Source organism: Temnothorax longispinosus, unplaced genomic scaffold (genome assembly GCF_030848805.1).
Source record: "Temnothorax longispinosus isolate EJ_2023e unplaced genomic scaffold, Tlon_JGU_v1 HiC_scaffold_16, whole genome shotgun sequence".
NCBI classification, from domain to species: domain Eukaryota; kingdom Metazoa; phylum Arthropoda; class Insecta; order Hymenoptera; family Formicidae; genus Temnothorax; species Temnothorax longispinosus.
Genome location: NW_027269970.1, coordinates 253,172 through 260,868, shown reverse-complemented (window position 1 = coordinate 260,868; position 7,697 = coordinate 253,172). Strand labels below are relative to the sequence as shown.

The window sequence follows — 7,697 nt, the reverse complement described above, 5'->3', positions numbered from 1 at the left end:
TAGCGCCGGATCGTATCCGAGTCCTTTATTTGTATTCGACGTATTTATGAAATTGCGGTTCTGAGGAAGGCCAAGTATGGCCGAAACGTAAACCATTTTGTTTGTAATTCGTAATTTAAATATATAAATTTTATACACCCATTATTGCTCGAAATTTGGCCTTTTTTAATTGTCTTTGCTGTTTGCTTCATCGAACGTAATTTTTTCGTTATTTGTTAATATACGCTGGCCTGACAATGCGTGCGAATGTCCTTCCATATAGATTTCATATTTATAATTTTAATTTTATTAGTCGTAACTTTGGTGAACGGACTTCTTTTGTTTTAAAGGATTGGATAGATTTAAACTACAAAATTATTAGGAACAAAGCTAAATTACAATTTCTATTACGCTGTAAAAATCACCATGTCTTTCCATCGCATCTTATACATATGTTCAGGAATAATTTGCGAGTATCTCACTACAAATCCGTGCGAAGAATCGAGAGGTTAGTGCACGTTCTTAGAACGGACAGTTTAAAAATCGAGATATTTGATTCTCACAGATGTTTGGATGACCTTAAAAGAAAGCTATTATCCTGTTCTCGTTTTCTTTATAATTGTTTACCTATAAATATTTGGCAACCGATTATTTCACATCACGCTAGAGCGTTTGAAAATTTTAAATATAAATTAACATCCTTACACGAAAAGAAACTCGAGTGGTTGTTAGAATCGGAGAAAATGAAATTCTATAATAAAATTAAACCTATTGAATTCTCGTGCAATGATGCAGAGATTGGAAAGGAGAAAATTAACAATATTAAATTTGATCTTTCTGATTCTGGTTCGGATATCAATATTTCCATTAAGCCAATTCAATTTTTGAATAACTTTACTAATCCGCTAAATGTTGTTAACAACAAATGGTTCATGAATTTGTCTCATGTTAATATTCCCACCGAAATCTCATCGTTGTTACAGCTCGGTGATAATTTTAGTTTACCGTTTTTTATTAATAAGAAGAAAGCCATACATGAGTTTATTAAAGATTTGGAAAGTAATGGAAGTAAACATACGATTGACAACCAAATTAGAATTCATAACGTGGCGATACCTCAGTTCTCCAGATTCTTACAAAAAAGACCACACACTACACCGATCGATCGTAGTCTCATTGCAAGGTATAATTACGCGATTCAATTCCAAAAAAACAACCCGGAGGTTATCTTTACAAGGGCTGATAAAGGTAATGTCACTGTAGCATTAAACCAGTACATGAGTACATTCAAAAAATGGAAATGATGCTCAGTGACAAAGATACCTACGAAGTGATTAAAAGAAATCCGTCAGCCAGAATTGAAAGAGAATTAAATGCGCTAATTAAAGAATGGTTGCAGAAAGAATATATCTCTAAGAAAGAATATTTCTTCCTGCACTCCAGCGATTCTACACTTCCCAAAGCTTATGGTCTTCCAAAAATTCATAAAAAGAATTGTCCTTTTAGAATAATAGTTTCTTCGATTAACACGGCCTTATATAATCTCGCATCGTATTTGCAGAAAATTCTAGCTGATAGTATACCAAAACCTAAGAGCCACGTAAACAATAGTTTTGAATTGTGCACTGACCTATCGAAGATAAGATTGCAGAAGTCTGAGATTCTCGTTTCTTTGGACGTCGTGTCCTTGTTCACTAACGTTCCTTCCGAGTTGGTTGTGGAGGGCATAAAAAAGAGGTGGAAGTATATAAAAACCAAGACGGGGTTAACTCGTGCGGAGTTTATCACTGCTGTAAAATTTGTTTTGACTTCTACCTTTTTCACATTTAACAATGTCATCTACAAACAGACGTTTGGTTCTCCAATGGGCTCCCCTTTGTCTCCGACAGTGGCTGACATTGTCATGGAGGATTTAGAAGAAAGGGTTCTGGGCGCATTGGATATCCGACCGTCGTTTTATAGACGCTATGTGGATGATATTGTTATGAAGATTCCTAGGAATAGCGTTCAGGATGTTTTGGATCACTTTAATAATTATCACGACAGACTTAAATTCACAATTGAGTACGAAGTTAACCGCCAACTTAGCTTTCTGGATTTATTGTTAATCGTTAAAAATGACACAATTATAACAGATTGGTTTCATAAAGAAACTTTTTCTGGGAGGCTATTGTCCTTCTATTCGAATCATCCTATTCAACACAAAATAGGAACAATTTATAGTATGGTCGACCGAGCAATTATATTGTCTCATCCTAGTTTTTACAACAAAAACTTAATATTTGTCATTAATGTATTGCTTGGAAATGGGTATCCCATCGATTTATTATTCTCGCATATCAATAAAAGACTGAGGAAACTTCAATCTATTAAGAACAATAATATAGACGATGAGTCTGAACGTTCGCAAAAAGTGAAAAGTTTTATTGTTATGCCTTATTTAAAAGATACTTCTGAAATTATCACCTCAGCGGTCAACAAATCAGAAAATTCCGTGGAATACCGTATTCTAAACAAATTAAACAACATCATAAAAGTCCAGAAAGATAAGAGCGCTCAATCGTCGAAGAATAATGTTATTTATAAAATCTGTTGTAAGAATTGTAATGCCTCTTACGTCGGCCAAACCAAGAGGCAACTACGTACTAGAATAAAAGAACATCAAGCTAATATTAGATTAGATGCGTCCAAGCATTCGGTAGTTTCAGAGCACATTACCAAATTTAATCATGCTTTCGACTGGGACAATGTGGAAGTCTTAGAGGTGGAGCATAATTATAAAAAAAGATTGACGGCAGAAATGATACACATCAAAGAGCAGCCGAACGGCATAAATTCAAACAAAGACACAGAATTATTACACGAGGCTTATTTTGATGTGTTGAGGCTGTTGTCATAAATAAACATACTAATAACAATTATTACTGGTTACTCTGCCCTTGCGATGTGAACGTTTTCTCAGTCGTCTGCGATCTTTAACTACGAACACCCGCTCCTGATTGACGATGGAAAGAATTCGCTTGCGTTCCGTTGCTCTGCCCTTGCGATGGGAATGTTTCCTCGGTCGTCTGCGATATTTAACTACGAACACTCGCTCCTAATTGACGATGGAAAGAATTCTCTTGCGTTCCGGTGGTACCAACCGCTTATGTAAGTCCACTTTTACGAGTCAAACTCAAATATTAAATTCGCGTGTTCCTACGGAATTTCAAAATTTGATTCAGTTGCCACTAAGAGGGTCTGGCGACAACGGCTTTCGTTCGCACCAACCTCAGGGACACACATAAGCATTGCAACGTAATGGACGACCGATTTAGCGTTAAATTTGACTAACATTCGACAATAAATCGTAGCGCCGGATCGTATCCGAGTCCTTTATTTGTATTCGACGTATTTATGAAATTGCGGTTCTGAGGAAGGCCAAGTATGGCCGAAACGTAAACCATTTTGTTTGTAATTCGTAATTTAAATATATAAATTTTATACACCCATTATTGCTCGAAATTTGGCCTTTTTTAATTGTCTTTGCTTCCTCGTCTTGTTTAAGGACGATGCTCAGGGAGATGGCGGGCTTCGCTTCAGCTCTTCACAAAACAAGTAAGAGTTCCTCAGTTCGCTTTTTAGACCGTTCAGTGGCGTTATCCTGGGCCCATAACCTGTTGAGGAACCGCAGGTCGGGAGATGCAGTATGAACAGGTCTTCTTTGCAAACGATAGTCTTTATTATATCACGCTCGACAATAGTTGTGTGTGCTCTGCGTCGCGTACAATATGTATCTGAGGATCGACACGATCGAGAGTATCGAGAGCGCGGCGCTGGGTAGCCGGAAGAGGCACGCCGCCTGGTGTCGGCTAGTGACCTAATGTGTATGCGCCACACGTGGAAGTGCGGCGTCGGAACGCTAGTTACAATCTACCGCGCGCGCAACATAAACTTAGTATTAGAGGTAGAAAACGCGAAAAAAACAAAAGTAATCTGAATTCATCTTAGGAAAGATGCATTACCCCAACATATGTTCTCATACATTTTAAGAGCAAACCAATTTTCTTTGGACTGAGGTATTTGATTTGAATCTTTCGTCACTTTATGAGAGATACAACTGTTTTTGAAATCAATGTTCATATTTTACTTTGTTTTATTTAATCTGGATGGAATCAGTTGCTGGCGTCAGACTCCCTTTTTCTACATTCCTTAACTATTACAATCTTATTTTGTTGATTTTACAATTTTTTTCATATTTTAACTCATACTTTAAACATTATAAAATGTACTACAGCTCTATACTTTAAGTTTATTTAATTGTTTTGTTCCAGCTTGCTTAGTTTGTGCGTCTCTTATCTGGAGCTGAACCCGTGCCCTAAGTGTAAAACTAATTCGAATGTGATAAAATTGAGTTTTCTAGTTGTATGTAAGATTAGACGGCAGGTTAAAGAATCTTCAGCAGTGTTTGCTGGAATCACTGAGAGTGATTTGCAGTTTTTAGATAACGAAGTAGATTTATCAACTTCTTTTCATTTTCCAGAAGATGACTTACTTTCAGGAAACTTAAATAATGATAAAGATAACCAACAGAATAACCTTCTAAATATTTCTAACCAACAGGATAATAATTCAAATAATTGTGACGAGCTTTGTTTGTCAAATTATGGGCTAAGCAATGCTGAAATAATAACGATATGGAAATTGATAATATTAATGAAGAGAGCGTGATTCGTGTCAGGCGTGATTTATTTGATAGAAGCAGCAGCTCTGAAACTTCCAGCTCTAGCACAAATGAGGAGAGTGATGCAGAGGATCAGACCGAGACTATATATGGCTCAGAAACTGCGCTTATGGAATGTGCAGTACAACATAACATTAGATGCTTGTAGAGCATTGCTGAAAATCCTCCACCTCTTACACATCCTGAATTGCCTTTAGATCCAAGAACACTTAATTGCACTCCCAGAGAAACAGTAGTTCAAAATCTAAAAAATGGTTCATATGTCCATGTTGGTTTGATAGATGGATTACAGAAACGTACAAGGGAAAGTGGCTTAAAAATTGATGGCAATATGCGTATAGGAATAGATACAAATATTGATGGGATAAATATGTCAAAGAGTACAATTACAGATATCTGGCCAATATTATGTCGTTCTTTGGAGTTAAAAGATAGCAGGCCATTTGTGATAGGGTTTTTGTTGGTACTGGCAAACCTAACCCTCTTGAGGACTACCTGCATTCATTTGTAGAGGAGTATTTGCAGATATTAAATGACGGCTTGACTGTTGGTAAAGACAAGTATGACATTTATATTAGATGTTTTATATGTGATGCACCTGCTAGACAATATGTGAAATGTATTGTGGGGCATACATCTTATAACGGTTGTGAAAGGTATAGGCAATCAAGGGATTACAATTTTAACAGAATATGCTATGCTACCAGAATTATTGGGCACAGATCAGACGAGGACTTTATCCATCAGTCCGACCCAGAACATCATAATGGGGTTTTACCTCTCCTAAAAATAAATTAAAAAATTGTTTCTCAGTTTGTTATTGATCCATTCCATTTAGTTCTTGAAGGTGTAGTAAAAAAGTTCTTAAATTTTGTTTTAAAGGGCACAAAATCAGGAATTCGAGTAAGAGGTGAAAGCGTTCTTGAGATCTCTCGGAGACTGGTAGAGTTGCGAAAACACATTCCAGTGGAATTTGCCCGCAAACCAGTTGAATTGGAGCAATTAGGAAAATGGAAGGAAACCCAGTTCAGGTTTTTCCTGCTCTATGCAGGGTGTGTAGTATTGAACGACGTTGTGGATGATACCCTCTACAAATTATTTTTAATGCTCTAAATAGCAATTATGATATTTTCTGTATAGAAATTTATTGATGATGAAAATTATTTTTTATTTGCCAAAGATCTTATAACTCAGTTAAGAGGTATTTGAAGAGAAATTTTGTGTGTACAATGTTCACGGATTGTTGCATCTCCCTGAAGATGTGGAAAGGTATGGAGAAATCTCAAATTTAAGTGCATTCCCGTTTGAAAGCTATTTGGGAATATTCAAACAGATGCTAAGATTTCCAACCAAGCCAACCCAACAACTGTTGCGTAGGCTAGCTGAAAGAAATTTTTTGAATGATGTTTCTCAGAGGGCAGCTGATTTCCAGTCTCATCTGAAACCTAAGAATGCTGTGCATGGCACCAACAATTATGAGAAATTGACATCATCTCTGTTCACTTTAAGTTCAGTTCACAAGCGAGATAGCTATTTCCAGTATAAAGGAGGTGTTGTCTCTGTGCGCTCTATCCAAAAGTTGGAAACTGGTGATGTTGTGATCATTGCCAATATTTGTGATACAAACAACAATTTTTTGACTATCCATGCAAGTCTAGTTACTTTGGAATTTATAATCTGGGTGATATGAAGTGGACTCAAACAAATGTTGTCATCCCAGTTGATGCAGTAACAACCAAGTATGTTGTTCTACCTTACAAGAATTATAATATTGCCATCCCACTACTGCATTCATTTTAAATAAAGTCACAGATTACGTTATATTTCTCTCTCTCTCTCTCTCTCTCTCTCTCTCTCTCTCTCCCCCCCCACTTTTTTCTTCTCCTGTTGGTTGTGTGGCGCTAATGTTTGCTTTGTCAACAATAAAACGTATCTTCCCATGATTTATTTTGTGAAAGTCGCACGTAGAAGAATAATACCTTGTCATATGATCAATCTTGTTCGTAAAATGTAACAGACAGAATCATGGCTTTACAGACCAGGAGTAACTGCAATACTTGAATTAATATTTTTTTCATTACTTTATCTGTGCTGTCTATATATATGGTTGTATGGTTCTAACTTCTCTCAGCCTTACATATTTTGAAGGTGATCGAAATACTTGAGATTATTATTATTAGTACGCAGATCAAGATATCTTATATTTAAATTATTTTTCAACGAGATAATAATATCAGGTCACCACTGCATCGACTATCATTTTTCTTGATTTTGTTTTGTATAACTTTTTCTGCTCTCTTTGGTATATATGGTGTTATTTTATTTTTAATTAAGTGATGCACATACTTTTATAATTTTTTTTATTAATAATGTCATCTGCTGGAAGTTTGCTTGTTGTTTCTTATATTTATAAAACTGGCATGCAAATGTTGAGAAGAATATTTGATATTGTTGGTTATCTCATACTGAAATGAATGTGTGCTCCTTCTTGAGGTGATAATTCCTCCTTCATGTTTATATTTCTTTAGAAAAGAAGTATGCAATTGCGGACCTTGAGGTTAGAGTCCTATATTATAAGAGAAGCGCCAACTTTACTCCCGCCACCCGCCATCTTGTTCCCAACTCGTCCTCCTGTAGCGGCTGTAGCGCCTGTTTGTTATGACTAGGTTATGGCGGCTCTGCGTTGAAATTGGAGTAACGGTTACATAGGCTGTGTTTTCTTTTAATAATGTAGCGTCTTTTTGTTTTTATTGTAATGCGAACTTCGAAAACGGTAAAGTGTATATGTGAAGTGAAATAAATTTATGGTCAACACTCCTCTGTAATTATTTAAATCAGCAAATCAGTCCTGGAATTTTTGGTTTAGGAAAAAAGCAGGAGAAAATCATAATATTTTTCTTCAGTCAATTTATAGAGTGTATTGCTTACATATCACAGTAGAATAATACTTAGTACAGCATAAATATACAGTATACAGCCAATTAGAAATCAACTT

The 7,697-nt window shown here is 36.0% G+C and overlaps 1 pseudogene; it reads left to right on the top strand.

The window, feature by feature from the left end:
- Positions 1–3,749: 3,749 nt before the first annotated feature.
- On the top strand, positions 3,750–4,980 carry LOC139823704 (uncharacterized; annotated as a pseudogene).
- Positions 4,981–7,697: the final 2,717 nt, after the last annotated feature.